We start from the raw sequence: 19,575 nt of genomic DNA, 5'->3' as shown, positions 1-19,575 counted from the left end.
TCTTTATACAGAAATGATAGACTGAGTGATGGACAAGTGCATGGAGGGGTGGCACTGTTAGTTGATTATCACGTGCCCACCCTGTCTTTGCCACTCAACACATCCTTGAAGGCCGCAGGCATCTGTGTTTTCTGGGTCGTACTTCACTGTTTATTCTTTTTACCTGTTGCCTGGAGAGAAATGTAATCAATCAGCCTTGATGCTCTCATTGGACAGTTTCTGTTTCTCCTTTTAGTCCTGTGGGACTTTAATGGTCATCAACACCTCTGGGGAAGTGCTGATATTGACAGGAGGGATTGCTCTGTGGAGCCTATGCTCAGTTATCACAACCTTTTCTTTTATAATACTGGTTTTTATACTTATTTTCATGCACCTAGTCAGTCCCTTACTACTATTAATTTTTCAGTTTGCTCCCCTTCACTATTCTCCCATTTTTCATGGATGGTTGACAATAATCCATGAGGCAGTGATCATTTTCCAATAATTTTGAAAAGAGACTGGCTGTGGTCGATGCCATCCGACCCACGTGCCCCAGTGGAAACTGAATCAGGCAAACTGGCCCTCTTTCACTGCTCTCGCAGAACTTGATCCTGCCATCGTCTGTAAGCCACCAATAAACGACTGTGTGGCAACAGTAACTGATTGTATTATACAAGCAACTGCTCAATGTATTCCTAAAACCTCAACACATTTCCCACGATATAATCGTCCATGGTGGAATTCTGCCTGCCACATAGCACAGAAAGCTTAGAAACGGGCCTGGGATACTTTTTGTAGGTATCCCACACTCTTGCACTGCATCGGTTTCCAGCAGACCTACATACATGCTTGGTGAGTAAGAGGACAAAGCCAGAATTAATCTTGGATTAAGTTCACAACCAGCATTCTTCTACCACCAGTTCCAAAGTCATATGGGACAAGATTCGAAAGGTCAATGACCAATATAATTATGTCCGTCCCCCTCTCGATCTTCCTCTCTGATGGCCAGGAAGTAGCTGATACCCAAAGCATTGCCGATACTCTAGGTGAAATCTTTTTCCGGGTCTCTATCACTTCTACTTTTTTCGCCACCTTCTTAGCCATCAAGACTCAGGCAGAGCGACCACCCTTTTCCTTTATAGCTGATTGTTTTATTACTATAATCTTCCCTTTATACTGGTGGAACTCAAACTGGCCCTTCATCACTCTGGCAGTACATCAGTGGGCCATGATGATGCACACTATGAAATGCTGCTTCATATATCTTCTGCTTCTCTTGCTATTTTTCTGATTGTTTTTAACCAGATCTGGTAGGAGAATGTTTACCTGATGCCTGGCGCCAGGCTATTTTCAAACTTCTATCCAATTGCTTTGACGAGCTGTTTCTGCAAGACCTTGGAGAGGATGGTTAATGCTTATCTTCTTTGGTTTCTCGAATCATACAACCTCTCAACCACCCGGTGTGGGTTCCAGAGACAGTGCTCCACCGTGAACAACCTGATTCGACTTGAAATGTCAATCAGAGAAGCCTTTCTCAAATGACAATATCTTGTATCAATATTCTTTGACATTGAGCAGGCTTATGATACAACATAGAGTTATGGCATTTTGCGAGACCTTCATATATATGGTTACATGGCCATTTGCTCATTTTTACTTAATTTTTTTTAATGGACAGGAGATTTCAAATTCGTGTGGGTTTGATACTTCCCCATTCTTTTATACAAGAACTTAGAGTCCCTCAGGGCTGTGTTTTGAGTGTCACACTTTTCAATATAAAGATTAATGCCATCACTGCACAACTCCCTCTCACTGGTGCAAACGGGCTCTATGTCGACGACTTTCACATCTCATGTCAGTTGTCGAACTTGAGATGTATTGAGCGGCAACTAAAGACTGCCCTCAATCGTTTACTGAAGCGGACCACAGCAAATGGCTTTATATTCTCTCTCTCTAAAACTGTTTGCATGCACTTTTGCTGCCAATGGGGTATTTATTTTGATCCTGAACTCCGTATCAGTGAAGTTATGCTACCTGTAGTCCATGAAACAAAATTCTTGGGGCTTATCTTTGACCGCAAACTAACGTTTATATCACACATCAAGCAGCTATGGGTCAAATGTACAAGAGCACTGAACATCCTCCGTCATTTCTCTTCCACCACTTAGGAAGTAAAGCAATGTTTTATGCTAAAAATATATCATGCTCTTATTCGATCGAAACTCAACTATGGATCACTGGTCTATGGCTCTGCCAGAACCTCGGCCTTAAAGATGCTGGACCTCATTCATCATCAAGGACTTCGGCTCTGTACTGGGGCTTTCCAAACTTCCCCAGTTCAGAGCTTATACATAGAGTCTCATGAACCTCCTTCACACCTCCACCGTTTGCAACTCTTTACTGTATGCTTCGAAACTTCGTTCCTTACCAAAGCATCCTACCTGTGGTTGTGTTTTCCTTCCTCGGTGGGCCATACCTTCTCAGAACAGACGATCTACCATTGCTCCTTTTGGTTGCATGCAGAATCCCCTCTACAGCTTCTGTGTTCACTGCTGAACTGTACGCCATTTCTCTTGCCCTGGATTACATAGAAGCTAAGCAGTATTCAAACTGCACTATTTATACTGAGTCGCTTAGTTCTCTACTGGCTTTGGAACCGCTTCAGGTTAGTTTATATCCTGTACTCGCCGATATTCAAAACCGACTGTACCATTTCTCTTTAACATCTACTTTTATCCAGTTTTTCTGGATACCGGGTCACGTTGGTATTCACGGGAACGAGCTCGTCGACATCACTACTGTGCCTGTTCCATACATAGACTATAGTCCTGTATTCAAGGTTCGGCTCCGTGCCAGCTGGCAGTCGACTTGAAGTGAGCAACGCGAAAACAAGCTTTTTCAAATAAAACCATATATTGGATTTTGGCCATCTTGCTTCCGTAAGGATCGGAAAAGGAAGTTGTTCTGACTAGACAACGCATTAGTCAGTTTTAACTCATCATTTTCTTTTATCTGGAATTAATGCACCAATGTGTAGTCTGTGTAACACTCAGGTCTTAATAAGCCACATATTACTTTCTTGCCGTCGTTATGGCTCTCAACTGTTCTGTCATAAGGTTTTTAGTTTTTTAAAGGCCATTAATCTTTTTAACGTCATTTATTTTTTTTTAAATTTATACGTTAGACCTTTTTCTTAAATGTGATTCCCCTTTAAGAATCACAGTTCATCTAGTTCGATTTGAAATTAGAAAATAGCCGTAACGTCAAATAACTCGGAACCAGGACTAGAAAGGCAAACTTCAGGTGATTGACTGTGGCTTTTTGTACTTATCTGTTAGTCTTCCTGGTGAGTTATGGTAATTACAGTTATGCGACAGAAAGCCCTTTAGAATTTGTATTACTGTAGTTTTTCTCTTAACGTTGTGGACTAGATGTAAACATCGGTTTTATGCTATTTATGTTTTCTTTTTAACTTTTTGTTTTACCTTTACCTTAATTTCCTTTTTTGATGAATTTTACTAGATTTAGTTTTAACTTTTTATCGTATGTTTGGCACAGATAGCCCAGCTGCTTTGTGCCATAAAACACTAAATCAACCAACCAACCAACCAACTTTTATGATTACTCAATTTGTAGGCATAAAATTTTTATTATTTTTAGACATTCAGATAAAGAATTAGATAATAATCTTAAAAATTATGCTAATAAAACCTAGTCATAAACTAATAACTTATGAATTCCTCTAATCTTCAATGTCTCCTTTCTGTGTGGGAAGCTTTTAAACATCATTTACTAAAATGGTCTTCCAGAGTCATTATTTTTCATAGTTTTTCATGAAATTTACTGCACTTTGGTTTCAGTGTTGAAACCCTTTAGCTATGGTCATCTTTTAAGTCAGAGCACAGGTGGGAAAGTTTTTGTTTTATCAACTGGTTTTTCACTTACAACCACAACAGAATGCTAACTAGTTTACATTGTATTTTGGTGTCTGATATGCAGTTATTAGCTGAAAAATTCTCCAAATTTTAATTGTTGTTTTTATTAGCTCCTATTTAATAAAAATTTGTAAGTAGTTTTAACCACTAGATTCACCTTTCCTAACAAGTGCAGTGGACCCAATGTTTGCGTTTTAATTGTTCAGCATTTGTTTTATTTAATAGACTTGAAATCTGAAATACTTGTTTTATTTATGAAAGTTGGTAAACAAGTTTATGATCATCTATCTATTCAGTAATTTAGAATTTAAATAAAGTGCTCTAATTAGTTTGATCTACTCAAAGTATAAAGCTTTTCTGATTCAAATAATGGTGGTTGATTTAGCAAATACTACTACTAACAACAATTGCTTTCTGTGGTATATGTTTCCCTTGTGACATTTAAAACCACTTGAATTATCTACTAATTGTTGAACTAACCTTTGCAGAATGGTTCTTATACTTGGAGTCCATATATAAAATAAATGCTGTCTAATTTAGTCTATGTTGGCAAATTAATGATTTACTGTTTCATGTTTTCTTAATAAGTATTTTAAATACTATGACAGTAACACTGGTCATCATTTTAGCAAGCTAATCAAGTGGTGATGTTATCTTGGTAAACTATTTTACAAACTGACATTTCTATGAAGTTACCCCTAATAAGCTCTTACTTTCATCTTGATTATCAGTGTGTATTGCTGTCTCTCTCTCTTTTTCTCTGTGGACAAGTTCTGACTCCTCTCTTAGTTAGTGTATTCATCAGAAATGCACTGCTACCTATAAAAAGCATGTTCAGATAGTTTAAGCATTGCTCTCTTTAATCACTATTAGATTTGCTAAGAGATTATAATAATAAATTTTAAAGCTTTCCTATGTTTAATCAGCTGTTTTCAAAAGTAAGGTACTTAAATGGTATATAACTTTACAATTCTTTCATGTGTGCAGTTTTGTAAGTAGCATCTTAGGAAATACATTGAGTTATTTAAGAGGATTCAGAGGAGAGCTACAAGGATGGATCTAAGAACAGAAAAGTGCTAATGTGAGACTATGTTGAAATCTTTTAACTTCTATCTTTAAATGAGAAGGATCAGAGAATGTCTAGTTGAAGTACTCAAAATTACTGAGGTATTTGATGAGATTGAAGTATCAGATTTTATTTTTGGTGTTGGATTCTCAGTGTTATAAGCCAAGTTGTCATAATTTTAAGATTTAAATAGGTAGGAAATATCCACTTCAGATAGTTTTATTTCTCTAATAGGTTAGCAAATATGTGGAACAATTATTATTTAGTGTGATAGAAGCTGCAACTTTACAGGAATTTAACAAGATGATTGATGAATAGTTGAGGGTTCAGAGCTCAAATTGATTTTTAGTTTTCAGTTTGTTGAGTGAAGCTAGGAATTATGACATACATGATGTCCCTATGTTTTATATATATATTGGAAATTGTTTGGGATACTTTTATACACCAGCTAGTGATGGAACCAATAAAAGATACAGCTGTATTAGATTTAATTTTAGCATCCAATGTGAACATGATAGACAGAGTTGTGGTTAGTGAACATTTAAGTACAAGTAAGCTTTACACTATGAGGTTTGGAATTTTACTACATGTAGAATTGGAGAAGAATAGTATCCTGATTCCAAATTTCTGGAAATCCAATTTTGATGGAATGATACATGATCTGTAGATTGGACTAAAGAATTTAAGCAGTTGAAGGAAGCATCTAGGGAAACATTGACATGCATACAGAACATACATATTCCCTACAGAAAAGAGTAATGAAGCAGAATAAGCCAGTATGGTTCAATAAAGTTTCTTTGTTTGTTTTTAATTTTGCACAAAGTTACAAAGTCAGTGAAGTGGAGAAACCCACTTGTTGAGAAATTTATATGCAAAAACAGTTTGTTTGGGTTGAGAAAATGTTTTACATAGAAGAGCGAACAACGTTTCGACCTTCTTCGGTCATCGTCAGGTTCACAAAGAATGAGGTAATTGACCGAAAGCTGACCACATGTTTGAAAGGGGGTTGTGTAACTGAGTCTCGGAATGTAGAGGGCAGTGTTAGATGTTTGAATATATAATTTTATTTATTTTATTATATTAATATAGGTATAAAGGCGTTCCTTTATATTGGTTTATTTTGGGTTTAAGTTGTTGTATAAGTAAGGCTTCTTTAATTTTGCGTTTGTTTATGTTTGTTTCTTTAATTAGTATTTGAGTGTTTTCTATGGTTATGTTGTGTTTATTTGACTTGCAGTGTTCGAAAACGTGTGAAGGTGACTTTTTATGTTCTTTAAATCTGGTTTCCATTTTTTACTTGTTTCTCCAATATAGAAGTCGTAGCAGTTATCACATTGTATTTTATAAATAATGTTGGTGTGGTGTTTGTCAGTGTAGTTCTTACATAGTATAGACCTCAGTTTTGTGCCTGGTTTTTGAATAAATTTGGTCTTAACTGGAATGTCATATTTTGTTACTAGTTTTTGCTAAATGTTGGTTATTTGTTTGCTGATGTCAGGAATATATGGTATACAGCAGTATATGGTTTCGTGATTTTTTGCATATAAAGTTACAAAGTTATAAGCTAGTCATCAACACCCATCACCAACTCTTGGGCTACTCTTATACCAACAAGTAAAGTAATTAACCATCACATTATAATGCCTCCACAGCTGAAAGGACAAGCATTTTTGGTGTGATGGGGATTCAAACTTGTGACCTTCAGATTACATGTCAAGCATCCTAACTACTTTGCTATGGCAGGCCAGTTTAGTAAAGGTTTGAGATCATATTAAGGGGTAAATATAATAAATTCAATAAATTTAAGCTTCTTGGAAATAATAAGTACTTGAAAGACTATACAAAATTAAGGGAGTTAGTTTAAAAGAAAGTTTAGAGGGCAAAAATTGTATGTCAAAGAAGGTTGGCTAACAGAGTTCATTCAAACAATAAGAATTCTTTAGTTATATGATGGGCAAGCAAAATTTTAGGATGGGAATTTGGCCTTAAATATGATTTTGAGAAGCTAATCTCCTTAGATTATGAGATGATAAACTTGTTAAATTGTATGTTCTCTTTACAAAGGGAGATACAAGTATTATGCCTTAACCACAGCATTTAATGTATGAAGAAAATATTGACGTAAAAGATATAACTTTCAGTTATGAGATTGTGAGAGAAAAGTTGGGAAACCTAAAAGTTTATAAATATAGTCTAGATCAGATAATTTTTATTCAAGAGATTTAAAGGAACTGAAAGGTTTTATTTCTGAATATTTATATAACATTTTTTGTAGGTCATTGAATTGTGGAAAGGTATTAGAAGGCTGGAAGTTGGCTAATATTTAAAGGAGTTGATATATGTTGTCCAAACAATTCTAGGTCAGTTAGTCTTACATTACTAATTAAAAAGGTTTTGGGGAGTATGGTTAAAGATATATTACATAGTTACTTAAAGCAGTTTGGTATTTGCATGACAAGTGTCACTAAGGGAAAGCCTTATTTAACAAATTTTCTGATATTCTTTATTATATGAATTCATGAAGGAAATATTGTGGATTTGATTTATCTTGATTTTCAAAAAGTGTTTGATAAGATACTTCACAAAAGACTTGTTAGAAAAATTAAATCTGTGGGTGTGGAGGAAATGTTATTAAATTGGATAGAAAATTTACCAGAGAGAAAGCAAATAGTTGTAATAAATGGAGTTAAATCTGAATGGATCACAGTTATAAGTGCTATGCCTCGGGACTCTGTGTTGGATCTTCTGCTGTTTGTAATTTATACTAATGATATTGATTCTGGAATGGCTAACAGAATTTGGAAGCTTACTAATGGCATTAATATTTTTGGGGTGGCTAACTGTATCAATGATGCTGCAGGCTGACAGAGAGATGTAGATCAATTGATGCATCAGGCCAATACTTGGTAGATGATGTTTAAGTACTGAAAAAGTAAGGGGACATATATGGTTTTCACATTTCAAATTATTGTTGCAGTTTAAATGAGAATACATCAAATAATGTGGTTGAAGAAAAAAGATGTTGGTGTTATGATCAAAAACTCACTTTGGTCATCTAAACAGTGTATTGTAAATAGCAGTGGAGCTAATAGGATTTTGTGTAGCATCTATAGTAGTACTGAATACAAGACAAGGAATATTATTGTTTAGCTGTATAAATCACTTGTAAGGACTCATTTAGAATACTGTGTATAGTTTCGGGCTTCCTTCCCAAAGTAGGGCATTGAATTGTTGTAGAAGGTTCAGAGAAGATTCATTAGGATGATACATGAAATATCCTATAAGGAGAGACTAAAATTTCCAAACTTGTTTTCTCTGGAGAATGGATTTGATTGAAGTACTTTAAGGTAATTAGGGGTATCAATAATATATAGGTTCATCAATTTTTTATGTGTTTAGCAGTGAAAGTAATAGGACAAGGAGTCATAAATTCAATTTTTTTTGCAATATAGAAGTCATTTGCAGTTTAGAAGTTAAACATTTTTGGTCCTACATAACAAAGAAAGTGATTGGCTTTTGGAATGAGCTGCCTTCAAGGTGGTGGAAGCAGAAAATTTAACTAAGTTTAAGAAAGTATTGGATGAATACATGTGTAGTAAGTAAGTACTCCATGTCTTCAGCACTTATTAGTCTTAATGGAGTCGGAATAAGGATTTGTAGCTTTAAAAAGTAATATAGACATTATTTTTGGCGTAATTTGTTTACTTTACTTAGCCCCTAGTTATAGGCTTGAAAATATAATATTTGCATTTTTTATTCAACTGCTTAACTGTTTGTACTTTTTGGATGACCTCTATTCACCCTTTTAAATTACTACTTTTTAATTATCTTGTTTCTTAAGTTTTTTCATGTCCATTTATAAAGAAAAAACTAAGCTATATACGTGCCTGTGCATTCAGTTGAAGGTTACATGTTTTCCAAAAATTTATTGTTGCTTTGGCTTTTTTTTTTTCCCACTCAACTAGTATTTACTCAGCCAGGTGGTTTTGTTACTGTGGTTTGTATAAACACATGTTTAGCAAGCAAAATACGAAAATCACTACTCTTAAATAGGGAAATTTTCTATGATAATCGTTTATCGTTAGAAAACTCGCTGAAATAGTCGCAGAAAACCATGTAGAGAGGCAAGGAACACAGGCGAGTTTGGTAATTTCTGATTAATTCACTATAAGTTTATAAAATTATTTTCCAATTAATGCGCATTAGTACAACACCAGTTACTATTTTTTTAGGAAGCGTGTACATATAGCTGTTGTGTCCCAGCCAGTAAGTGAGCTTTTAAAAAGAAAATAGAGCACGACTCATCGGTCTGTGGCCTGGCATGGCCAGGTGGGTTGAGGTGTTCGACTCGTAATCCGAGGGTCGCAGGTTTGAATCTCCGTCACACCAAACATCCTTGTCCTTTCAGCCGTGGAAGCGTTATTATGTGACGTTCAATCCCACTATTATTTGGTAAAAGAGTAGCCCAAGAGTTGGAAGTGGGTAGTGATGACTACTGCCTTCCCTCTAGTCTTACACTGCTAAATTAGGGACGGCTAGCGCAGATAGCTCTCGAGTAACTTTGCGTGAAATTAAAAAAAACAAACAAACTCACCGATGGGTCATGTGTGTCTTACTGAAAGACTGTCGCGACCTACCAGTGGATGGTGTGAGAGCCAACGTATTAATGAACTAACCGAGGCATGAAGTTCGAGCCTTGATTGGGTGTTAAATGGTTTTTTTTTCACCCCTAGGCGTTCTTTGTGTCATACTTTGCATACCAGAGGTACTCGCATCTAGAACATTCTGGAAAAGAAAAACTCATAAAAGCACTGCCGAGGATGGAGGGAAAGGTGGATAATGAAAGATGTCGGCTGGTTTGTGAATTTTACATTGAGATTAATTTTTATATTAATAGCGAACAGTATCGTTAATGGAAAATATGATATTTTGGACTATGTGATAAGAAAGAAAAGGACTGATTACAATAAATGAGGCACTTTATGACTGAATACGGGATACAAACACGTTGCTGGACATTACTTTATGAGTTACTGGAAATAATTAGGAAATTATTAAACTACCGGAAAATAAAGCAGCAATTGAACACCAACAACCTAATTTGTCACTGATTTATCTTTTAGATACATTTATTCATGAAGTGAAATACTTGTTACTGGTTGTTACTTCACATAACAGTAAAGTATATGTAACACTAAACATGGAAGTAAATAAAAGTAGTTTTGATATAACAAATTCGTATAAACTGCTTAATGCCATAAATGTTTGTTAGTAAGCACAAAGCTACACAAAGGGCTATCTGTGTTCTGCCCACCACGTGTATCGAAACCTGGTTTCTGTTCGGACAGGGTGTTCGAAAGAGTTCAAGCGACCTCAGATCAGACGAGAGTACCCGCTGAATTTAAGTCACTGCCCGACCCAGAATCGCACTTTCATATATTTATTAACAGACATGTTTCAATATAGAATACAGGAGGTAAATATGAATGACAATTATAAGCAATGTTGAAAGTGACTCCCGTTGGCATCAATACAGGCTTGGATCCTTTTTATTTTGTTTCTAAACACCGCTATCAGTTGCTGGCTTGAAATAGACTGAATAGACATATAATTACAAAACTGCACAGTGACTTTCCGAACACCCTGTAGCAGTGCAAATCTGCAGATATAGCATTGGGCAACCGTAAATGAAACTTCAAGAAATAACGATTACATTACATTAAACCTTATGACCCGGCATGGCCAAGCGTGTTAAGGCGTGCGACTCGTAATCTGAGGGTCGCGGGTTTGCATCCCCGTCTCGCCGAACGCCTGATATTAGTGTTGTAACTCCGAAGGCTTACCGCTGTCCCAGTGGTAGACATCTGAAAGTGAAGTCTTTATATGTATTTCTAGTAAGAGTCATATGAAATAAGAAAACTTATCGAAGAATTATAAAAATAAAAGGCTAGAAATAATAAAGAAACGAACACTACTCACCCAAGTGATTAATTATACGGATTTTCTTCCCGTTGCTGTAGACAAGCCCGGCATGGCCTGGTAGGTTAAGGCGCTCGACTTGTAATCTGAGAGTCGCGGGTTCGAATCCCCGTCGCACCAAACATGCTCGCCCTTTCAGCCGTGGGGGCGTTATGATGTAACGGTCAATTCTACTATTTGTTGGTTGGTAAAAGAGTAGCACATGAGTTGGCGGTGGGTGGTGGTGACTAGCTGCCTTCCCTTTAGTCTACGCTGCTAAATTAGGGACGGCTAGTGTAGATAGCCCTTGTGTAGCTTTGTGCGAAATTTAAAACAAACAAATCCTCTAGACAAGATTATTCTCTCTTGTTTTTTGTGTGCATAGAATAGTTTGTTCTATCACAACAACTACTAATAACTGTACGGTACTTATGAATATACCTTAGATCATCAATTGACAACAGTATCATTATTATTGGTTGTTTCTTTAATCTAGTGATATGCAATATAATGTCGGAGAAGAAAATCGAAAAACTTGTATTAACTTTCATAATTTCCTAACCATAATGTAAACTTTTCTCAGTATTTTGTGTACAGATGTATGAACAGCAAAATCAATTCATTGATAATACCATTAAAAATTAGTGTTTCATATCAGTTAATTTATTATCCGGATTCTCATATTTGGTACTACAATTACTAATAGGTGGGGCTATAGGTAGTATATTTATGGGTGATTTTCTGGTTCCCCCTTTTACAGGAAGTGAACTATCTTCTGGATTCTGTTAGAGATTAAAAGTGAATTTATTATATAAAACTAAACTAGTAAACATACATGTGATTGTGTAGTTTTGTGCTTAACTTCAAACAAAAAAAAACAACAAGTATCCAGTTAGTACATTTGGAAGTATTGAAAGACCTTGCTTCTCTTGCGATTAACCCAAATAATCACCATAGTTTGTTTGTTTGTTTTACAACTTTGCAGGAGGGCTATCCGCGCTAACCGTCCCTAATCATCATCACCACCCACCGCCAACTCTTGAGCTACTCTTTTTACCAACGAATAGTGGGATTGAGCAAACATAATGACGCCCCAACGGCGGAAAGGGCGAGCATCAATGATGTGAGTAAATAATAATAAAAAAGCATACGTGATAGAGCTCTGGTTTAAATTAAGCTTTTTTAGGTAAGAAAGTTTGTAATAATTGTGTTATGTTTGAGTTCAAAATAAATTACCTCTTTTTCTAATATCGACGTCTCCAACTGGTACAGCGGTAAGTCTTCGGATTTACAACGCCAAAATCAGGGGCTGTATTCCTATCGATATACTCAGCAAATGGCTTCATGTGGCTTTTCCATAATAAAAACACTTCAATATCAAATTATTTTATTACATTTTTTTTCTCCATATCTACATATACACTACATGACCAAAAGTACGTGAACACCTGACCATCACACCCCTATGTGCTTGTTGAACATTTCAATTCAAAATCATGAGCATTAATATGAAGTTAGTCCCCCCTTTGCTGCTATAACAGCCTCTACTCTTCTGGGAAGGCTTTTCACTAGATTTTATAACATGACTGCGGGAATTCGCTCCTATTCAGCCACAAGAGCATTAGTGACTTCGGGCGAAAAGGTCTGGCTCGTAGTAGGCGTTCTAATTCATCCCAAAGGTGTTCAACGGGGTCGAGACTGTGTGCAGGTCAGTCAAGTTCTTCCACACCAACCTTGCCAAACCATGTCTTTATGGACATCGCTTTGTGCACTGGGACATTGTCATGCTGAAACATTAAGTGCCTTCCCCAAACTGTTGCCACAAAGTTGGAAGCACACAATTTTCTAGAATGTCATTATATGCTGTAGCATTAATATGTCCCTTCATTGGAATAAAAGAGCCTGGCCCAAACCATGAAAAACAGCCCCAGACCATTATTCCTCCTCCACAAAACTTTACAGATGGCACTATGCATTTAGGCAGGTACCGTTCTCCTGGCATCCGCCAAACCCAGATTCGTCCGTCAGACTGCCAGATAGTGAAACGTGATTCATCACTCCAGAGAACGCGTTTCTACTGCTCCAGAGTCCAATGATGGTGTGCTTTACACCACCCCAGCCGACGCTTGACATTGTGCATGGTGATCTTAGACTTGTGTGCAGCTGCTCAGCCATGGAAACCCATTTCATGAAGTTCCCGATTAACAGTTCTTGTGCTGACGTTGATTCCAGAAGCCGTGTGTAACTCGGTAGTGAGTGTTGCAACTTTGGATAGACGATTTATTTGCGCGCTACACGCTTCAGCACTTGACGGTTTCATTCTGTGAGCTTGTGTGACCTACAGCTTCGTGGCTGAACTGTTGTTACTTCTAGACGTTTCCACTTCACAATAACAACACTTACAGTTGACCGGGACAGCTCTAGCAGAGCAGAACTTTGACGAACTGACTTGTTGGAAAGGTGGCATCCTATGACAGTGCCACGTTGAAAGTAATTGAACTCTTCAGTACGACCTATTTTACTGCCAATGTGTGTCTATGGAGATTACATGGCTGTATGCTTGATTTTATGCACCTGTTAGCAATGTCTGTGGCTTAAATAGCCGAACCCACTAATTAGAAGGGGTGTCCACATACTTTTGGCCATGTAGTGTATATCTTTTACACAACACTGAATTTCATAATTTTTCAATTTTTATTTCTACAAGTTAATAAAATGTTCGATAGGTAGCGCTAATATCACTTGAATTGTACAGTACTTTGCGGTACTGTTTATTGGAATTAAATAATTATTTTCAAAATTTTATGAAACATTTATTTTGTATGTTTCATGAATTATACAAATCTCATCACACACGTGCGAGCAAGGAGTGTTCTTCAATACCGGTAAAAAATTAGACACTTCATATAAAATAGTTTATAAGTTACATACATATTCTTAGCAGTGGAGTGCAGGAGGAGGGGGTAAAGAGTGTGAACAAACTCTCTTTTGAATCGTAAATAAATTAATTCCACGAAGTTGCTGGTTAACAGAGAAACCAATATCACCAGTATACCGTATTCAAACGAACTTAATGGCCAACGGTACCCTCTCTTATTATACTATGAATGAGTAATACTATTTTCTTCTGTATCATACTGATCAAGCAAACCATGTCGAAAAAATCACGTTTTGGCCAATAGAAATCCTTAATATTATTATTTACTCTGTGGCAACAAAATACTCTTTATATGATTGCAGCTGTATGCTCACACCAACATCAGTTCGCTATAGTACGACATGTTGATTAAACAGAAATATTCAAATAATTGTGTATTTACTTTGTATTCTAAGTCGAGGTGAAGAATAGTTATACAGTTATCACTAAAAACATATACATGATTATGATAGACAAATAAATTTCAATTATGTGATTGATAAACAGTATCTGATTTGTTTCTTGAACTCGCACGAATATCTGTTTCAGCATAACGTGTTCATCAATGAGTTCTCATAGTAAAATATACAGTTTTATATGTGTGTGTGTGTGTGTGTGTATAAACACACACATGTGTACATATCTAAGGAAAATATACTACAAATACTGTTAAGAGAAAGACTCCCACTCTCGAGAAAGTCCTGGCGACTCTCATGTCTACTACAAAATTTCAATGCCGAAAACATGACTCACGTTTAGAAACTTTCGATACATGAAACCATTCTTCAAGATTCGCTCTTTCCATTAATGTATTCTTCTTACTCGAATATTGTTTTTCTGTTGATTACCTGCAGAAGAATTTCCGATTCAACAACTTATTTTTGTTGTTTCCTGTTTCGTATGATGACTGTGGTGAAAAGTGATACATAAAACAGACCGTGAATAAAGATTATTTTATTGCAAAACTAACATTCCTAATGCTATAAGAGAGAATTTGAGTTCTTGATATTAATAAGATCAATAAAAGCAAAATATTAGTTATATGTTAAAAATAGATTGTAAAAACAGTGTGAAAATACAGTTTGACAAACTTCTCGATTGTCTTATAATTCACAAATATCACATCTATTTTAACATTAGGTTTGTCGTCAAACACATTGACTTTTTGTTTCATTTCAGTAAGTTTTCGGTTATTACAACCACAGGTGCTGCTTGAGAAGTGACCCCATATTTGTTGTATAAATTAATATGTGTCTAATTCACTAAAGCAATCCTTACAAAAAATATAACACTTAAAATATGTTTAACAGACATAAGAACTCCTACCATTATTTTCAAGGAAATACACACTGCACAAACAATGAGGCGTATATGTAATAACTCCTGTATGAAATATTGAATAGCAAAATAATACTAAATTATTACATACCACAATAATCACTATTTCATCTTTTCAAATAAAATAATTAAAAAAAAATCAACAAAACTTATGCACACTGAAAATCATATCAAAAACTACTGAGGCTGTATACATGAGGTTAATAAGCACGCATGAGTGTTTAGTACATTCTCAACTATTAAAAACGTTTCCTCTAAACTACAACTGTATCACATTAATGTAGTATTAGGAGTCTCACCAATCATATTCTTATGAATAGAAAATGGACACTGAAGTCATAGCTACCATTTGGGCCTTATTATTTCTTATTAAAATACATATGATTTTAAAATCAAATGCTTGTCAATTTTTCAAAATTTCTTGGAATTTACGAATTTCACATAAAAAAAACACCCTTAAAGCTAAACTATTTTCGGTATTATCTGCTTTCATATATCAATCATAGTTTAAGTTCAGCAATGTTGATACATTGACTGTATTTGTTTTCAGAAACGCAACAACAAAAGTAATTTCTGTGTATTTGGTGAGGTAGTTTTATAAAAAAAAATCCTAGGAAGAGTGACGAAATTATGCTGGGTAATGGTAACAATGTGAAACTGTGTATGGAATCGGAGCAGTAAATTATGCTGGGTAATGGTAACAATGTGAAACTGTGTATGGAATCAGAGCAGTAAATTATGCTGGGTAATGGTAACAATGTGAAACTGTGTATGGAATCAGAGCAGTAAATTATGCTGGGTAATGGTAACAATGTGAAACTGTGTATGGAATCAGAGCAGTAAATTCCAACTAGAGTTATTGAATTTATTCTTCTATATTATTCAGCACAAATATTGTTATAAAATTGTTATTTGTTTTGTTTTTCACCAAATCCAAAAATAAAGTTATATATATAAAATTAAGTTTCCTAAATTTTGTCAATAGCTATTCAGAAATAACAGTATTCATAAATTTTGATATGAACAAAAAAAAGTTATACAATAGAACTATTTTCAGTATCATTTCTGTAACTCAATAACATGATGGAATACTATGTAGAAGGGAAACAGATTTATTTGAGAAATTAAAAATGTAAAACGAAAGTATCATAAACGTCCCCTAACGGCGATAAGGTGAAAACTATATTTGTTTATCAAATGCATAGATAAAATTGTAAGTTTATAATTTTAAATTTTCTCGACTGCTCAAAATTCATTTCATCTTCCAATTTGATTAAAATGTAATAATATATATATATATATATACCAATACTGTTTATGTTTGCTTTTTAAAAACACTTTTATCAATAGAAAAATTAATTTCATTCATTTCCGATATTTTTAATATACTGCAATATTAAAAGGAAAAACTAAAATATTTATTATGAAGAAAAAAATTGTTGCATTCAATCATTCCTTAAAGTTAATAAACCCTGCTACAACTTAATAGTGTTCCCCTGTTTTATGATTGTCTGTAATCTTAAACCTAGTACAATATAAAGTTTAAGGTAGAGTTTATTATTAAACAGATTCTAATATAATACTCAAACATCCACTACCAAGCATATGTAAAAAAGATTGTTCTACCCACCCGCTTTAACCCTCTCAATTAATTATTTTATTACACACAGAAAAGTTAACATTTATGTCTACCATGCCGCTCTTTTCACCCGAACTCTGACTCTTTTTCACAGCCTTCACACGAATATGAAATCAGGTGTTGGGTCCAAGTGGCAAGGACAGACGGAATGTTCACTCATTCGAACCCAGCGGCCATGGCAGTTTAAGACGTCCAAGGCTGCCCAGCGAGTTGCTTTGCCGTCAACTCCGTGGCCCGTGCAACGATACCCTAGATGCTTCCTCATAGCTGCTTCTTCACATGCGACACACACGCGATCTCCCTTTTTAGTTTTGCGGCATCTTCTCCCAGAGATGAGCACTTGTGATGAGATTTTGTAATTTCAAATACCACGCAATATCTGGTAAAAAGAAAAATAATAAAATAACTTTCAAAATTACGTTAATATGTAAACCAAATAAAAATATATTAATAACGTACCAATAACGACTAACCAGATATTTCATCCTGCCATTTTTTACTTTGTTTTTGAATTTGACGCAAAGCTACACGAGGGCTATCTGCGCTAGCCATCCCTAATTTAGCAGTGTAAGACTAAAGGGAAGGCAGCTATTCATCACCACCCACCGCCAACTCTTGTGCTACGCTTTTACCAACGTCACATTATAACGCCCCCACGGCTGAAAGGGCGAGCATATTTGGTGCGACCGGGATTCGAACCCGCTACCCTCAGATTACGAATCCAACGCCTTAATCCACCTGGCCGTGCTGGGCCATCCTTTTAATTTCGAGAAGATTTGAGTTAAACATATTTATGTGTTATGATGACCTGCTTACAGTAGAACTTTTGTCTTATTTAGTAAAAGTGTCTTGAATGAAACGTAATTTTCCGTTAAAAGCTGTGGCAGGGCGAAGAGAATCATAACCGTACTTATTAGCATGTTTATCTGTTTATTTGTTGTTAAACACAAAGCTGCGCAATGGATTATTTGTGCTTTACCCATCACGGATATCGAAACCCGGTTTCTAGCGTTTTTAGGCCGCAGACATATAGCTATGCCACTGGAGGTAATTTATTAGTGCTAGAGACAAACGCCTTGAACTTTCTAATGTATGATTGTTTGTGATCTGTCATTGTAGGACATAATTTTACAGTAAGTTATACGTCTTTTTACCTTCGTGTTTAAGAAAAATACAGTGGATTGCAAATTTACTGTCTCTGTAGGTTTTGTATTGTGCACATACTTGAAGTTAAGCTTTAGAGATTATAGATAGTACCAGATGGACTATACTGTTCTCCTAAGTTGATGAATTTGGATTTTATTGTTTTACAACTCCTACAGAACTAAATAAACCCTTAAACTTAACCCTAGAAACAGGATATTACTGCAATCACTCTTTCAATTTGTACTAGTCAGACAATAGTTTAATGTCAATGACATCTATTTATCCATACATTCAGGTCCTTAATTCTCAATGAACCAATGAGAACACAGACAGCCTTAACTGATGGCATGTAAATTAATTTAAAACTGGATTAAACGTAATAATTTGGAGCTGTCGGTAATTCACATCTAAATATTATAAATCTCATCTTGTTGGAAGGGTGATCGATTCTCGGGGGGGGGGATATACTTCTCTTGAAATACTACACGATCCCGATTATTATTAAATAAAATTATATAATTTTAGACGTATTTTTACATCTATTTTTAGGTGTGGATTTCATATTTAACTTAAAAATAAAATTTTAAACAGCTTTCTTAATATAGACCCAACCCTTAGTTTGTATATATAAGAAACGAATGTTTTATACATACATGTAGGGTAACTACTGCAAGTTCTAGCATGTTTGTTTCCATTTTTAAAGGTGTATCATATATGTTTCGGTTCATACAATGAGTAAATTATTCATTGAACAGGTTTCTATAGTTTTAACCTTAAGACGTTGCTCGTTTACTGAACAGTCATTACTGCAACGAGATTTTGTTTACACAAGAATTATTTTGCAAAATTTGTCTACTGGAGATTTTATATTATTGGCCTTACCACTCGCAGGTTTCATTGATCAGTAAAACTTTCTTGGATCAGTCTTTTTAAAAACATATCTGATTTATTTGTATATACTTGTTGAAAAAGTATAAAATTATTCACAAGACATGCATATTCAATCTTCATTACATCTATTACTATCAGGATGAAAATTCGAGGACGAAGGACAGAAGAAAAGTGAAATCTTTAGATCGGAGGTCAACAGAGGAAGAAAAGTAGTTATTTCTGATGATATGATGAAATAAAAGTGGAACTTAATATAGTTAACAAACTACATATCAATAATTAATATCGTAATATAAATATTTATGCATAATTTTAAAGTAATTGAAACTAGAGTTTTCAACCTGAACGGATTTTATGCTCTGGTGGATTAAACGGCCAGGTCAAAGGCTCTGAGGGTTTAGTTATAGACATCACCAATTATGAAGCTGACTAGAAAGATGACAACAACCACTATCACAAGGGTTAGCTAATTCTTTGAGCTGAAGAGTGGACGACTGCTACTTTTTTATCCGCAGCCCAACACAAGGAGTACTAATAAGGCCATATCTGGCTTAATTTGAAATTATAAGAAGTGTAGCACTTCTGGAAATTAATACTCGTAATTAAAACGTTTTGAAAGGAAGAAATCTATTAAGAAAAATCTTTCGTTTAATACATGTTTTCATAAAATTATGTTAAAATAACAGAGAAATATCCTCATCAGCTA

At 35.2% G+C, this 19,575-nt stretch overlaps 1 long non-coding RNA gene and 1 pseudogene across 2 annotated transcripts in view; one reads left to right on the top strand and one right to left on the bottom strand.

Moving 5' to 3' along the window:
* The first annotated feature begins 7,258 nt into the window (after nt 1–7,258).
* On the top strand, nt 7,259–19,572 carry LOC143237728 (uncharacterized). The gene is made up of 4 exons (XR_013020213.1): nt 7,259–7,340; nt 8,433–8,579; nt 9,714–9,836; nt 19,008–19,572. It is a non-coding gene; the product is annotated as an uncharacterized LOC143237728 (long non-coding RNA).
* LOC143237727 (somatomedin-B and thrombospondin type-1 domain-containing protein-like) overlaps nt 14,795–19,575 on the bottom strand; it is a 32,628-nt pseudogene continuing 27,847 nt past the window's right edge. The window contains exon 4 of the transcript XR_013020212.1: nt 14,795–17,211. The product of XR_013020212.1 is annotated as a somatomedin-B and thrombospondin type-1 domain-containing protein-like (transcript). The remainder of the gene's footprint in view (nt 17,212–19,575) is intronic.

The sequence above is a fragment of the Tachypleus tridentatus genome, chromosome 13 (genome assembly GCF_004210375.1).
Source record: "Tachypleus tridentatus isolate NWPU-2018 chromosome 13, ASM421037v1, whole genome shotgun sequence".
NCBI lineage: Eukaryota > Metazoa > Arthropoda > Merostomata > Xiphosura > Limulidae > Tachypleus > Tachypleus tridentatus.
The sequence above is the reverse complement of the archived record's forward strand: the minus strand, read 5'-3'. Positions and strand labels throughout refer to the sequence as shown.